The 3,023-nt window shown below is 40.9% G+C and overlaps 1 non-coding gene across 1 annotated transcript; it reads left to right on the top strand.

Moving 5' to 3' along the window:
* Positions 1 to 543: 543 nt before the first annotated feature.
* LOC138796180 (U2 spliceosomal RNA) lies at positions 544 to 734 on the top strand. Its single transcript, XR_011363767.1, has one exon. It is a non-coding gene; the product is annotated as a U2 spliceosomal RNA (small nuclear RNA).
* The last annotated feature ends 2,289 nt before the right edge of the window (positions 735 to 3,023 follow it).

Genomic DNA, 3,023 nt, shown 5'->3' with positions numbered 1-3,023 from the left:
TGATGCATTATGTGATTGAAAGCAGATCTGAAAGGAAGATGGTGAAATTTACAAGTCAACATGGTGGCCGATCAGAGATCACATGACCCAGATGCAGTAACAAAATGTATGGATGCAGCAGCAGAGCTGAGATGACACAGATGACACTGCAGGAATAGCATCAGCAATTGTGAATTATATTGGCAAAAAAGACAGGAGTGCTTTTTTATCCTTAGAAGCAAAACAGGCTTTAGCTAGGAGACAGGTGTCATTAGTTTTATTTCCCTATCAGCTATCTGCCCATGTCTGGAGCTCTGAATGTAATAGATATATTTGTTTAAAATGGGTACTCCAGCAAAAAAATAAAAAAATAAAAATCTTTTAAATCAACTGGTGTCAGAAATGTATATACATTTTCAATTTACTTCTCCAATACTTATTAGCTGCTGTATGTCCTGCAGTGGTGTATTCTTTCCAGTCTCACACATTGCTCTCTGCTGCCACCTGTGTCCATGTCAGGAACTGTCCAGAGCAGTAGCAAATCCCCATAGAAAACCTCTCTTGATCGCTTCTCGGCCTTTTGGCTAAGATCAAATGTAGTATCTGTTCTTATCAGTTTAATATCTGATACGTCTTCTATTCAGGGACCATATATTAAATGGATTTTTAGAACAGGGAGATGGAAAAAGAGCTTGCTCTGTCCTCTCCAGGCATTGACCTGGTATTGCAGTGCCTCCAGGTTCAGTGCACACAAAAAAAGAAAACCTCTCCTGCTCTGGACAGTTCCTGACATGGACATAGGTGGCAGCAGAGAGCACTGTGTCAGACTGGAAAGAATACACCACTTCCTGCAGGACATACATCAGTTGATAAGTATTGGAAGACTTGAGATTTTATAAGTAAATGTATATTACAGATCTATTTAACTTTTTGACCAAGTTGATTTAAAATAAATAATTTTTGCCAGAGTTCCCCTTTAATGGGAATAGGGATGAGCTGCAATACCAGATACAACCTACAGACAGGTGTAGCATTGTTTTAGGAAGACAGCAGCCATGTTTTTCTAATTCCCTACACCTTCTTTGTAATGTCATGAACCCTGGGCGAGACAGGTAAGAAGTAAGGCACCTGAAATGGAGTCTGGTCAGTCAGTAAATCTTCCCTCAGTATATAATGGCATCTCCTGGGTGTAAGAATGTCAGCCCCATAGACCTTGCACTCCAGCTCCATTGTTCTTGTGCCCTCATATAAAATGTTCAGCAAACAGTTCCTTAGTGACGACGTCCCTGAAAAGCGGAGAGGTATGGAGGGCAGGGGAGCACGTGTAGCAGGGATTTCTATGGAACATGTCATTGATATTCACAGCTGCAATTTACCAGGAATGTTCATCATACAGAGGGCCTGTCTGGCGGCTTTTATTGCGTGTTTCTCATGTACATGAATGTCTTTATGTACCCAGGTAATAAGGCCTAAGCTGTCAGCTAGAAATTCTCCAGAAAGTATGAAGACGTCTCGGCATTCCTCCAAGGACCTCTGTGAAGAGTGGTATAAGGAGGTCGTATCTAGAGACATCTAACTGCCCTTGGCTCCACATATACAATGGGGTAAAGACTGAGAGAACCTCGAGCGTGCGGCATTTGATTAGCGGTGGTTGGAGAAGTTGGATGCAGCCCTAGGGACTCCAGGAAAACATAGATCCGGCCTATGGCCTAACCCTGTATCCATGTTTTCCCGGCAGCCTTAGGGCTGCATCCAACTTCTTTAGCCCCTTCTTCAGCCACCGCACGCTCGGGTTAGGATGAACCCAAGTGTGCTCTAGGTTCGCTCATCTCTAGTAAAGACTTTTATTTTATCATAGCCAAATGAGGGCTTGTTTTTTGCGGGAAAAAGATTTTATTGATACCAAGTTTTAAATACGATTTTACATGTGACTTTTTGATTTCTTTAATTACTTTTTTCCTGAGGTAAATTGAAAAATACAGCAGTTCTGAGCTGCGAGCTGAGCTCCGACCTTGGCTGCTACACAATGGTCAGAACCTGATCAGCTGATCAGTAAGGGTACTATTACACCAAGCAATTTTCCGACAACTAACGATTAACGATAAACGATCTTAAACGACCGCTAAAGCAAACGACCCGAAATCGTTCGCCCAAGTACACGAAACAATGATCGTTATTTATGATCGTTCTTGCGGTCGTTTAGTCGCCGATATTGCATACGTTTCAGCTGTGAATTCTTATTCCACCGAACGATGTGCGAACGATGTGCGAACGATGTGCGAACGATGAGCGAACGATCAAACAATAAAAATAGGTCCGGATCCTATTAAACGATCAACGATTTCTTGTTGGTCGTTTAATCGTTGCCTGCTATTACACGAAATGATTATCGTTCAAATCCGAACGATTTGAGGATTTTTCGAACGATAATCGTTCCGTGTAGAGTGCTGTGTGTCAGACTGTCACCGATCCCACATTGATGACCTTTCCCTAGGATAGGCCAACCATAAGTTTTGCCTGAGAAACCTCTTTAACCCCTTATTGCTCAGTTTTCTTTATTTTAATGAGTTTATGTAACTTTATAACTGATTATATTAATTTTTTTTTGCATGGGGGATAATAGAAAAACAAATTTGCTATAAACTGTGTAGTAAAAATAACAATATAATTGTATTCTCTGGGTTAGTATGAATACAATAACCAAATTTTTTTTGACCCCATTGTATGTGTGGAGTCAGAAGCAGTTGGATGCCTTTGGACGACTTCCCTACACCACAGTTCGCGGAAGCTCTTGGAGGAATGCCGAAATGTCCTCATAATTTCTTTAGAATTTCTAGTTGACAGATTTGATATTATTACCCAGGCACATAAAGACTTTAATGTATGTGAGAAACACCCAATAAAATAACATAAGATCCTAATCACGAACAGACAATTTGTATGATGAACATTCCTGGAAAATTGCGGCTGAGAATGTCAGTGACATATTCCATAGAAATCCATAATACAATTGCCCCGGAAAAAAACAAGCTCTCATAGGCTCT

This window comes from Dendropsophus ebraccatus, chromosome 6 (assembly GCF_027789765.1).
Source record: "Dendropsophus ebraccatus isolate aDenEbr1 chromosome 6, aDenEbr1.pat, whole genome shotgun sequence".
Taxonomy (NCBI): domain Eukaryota; kingdom Metazoa; phylum Chordata; class Amphibia; order Anura; family Hylidae; genus Dendropsophus; species Dendropsophus ebraccatus.
The sequence above is the reverse complement of the archived record's forward strand: the minus strand, read 5'-3'. Positions and strand labels throughout refer to the sequence as shown.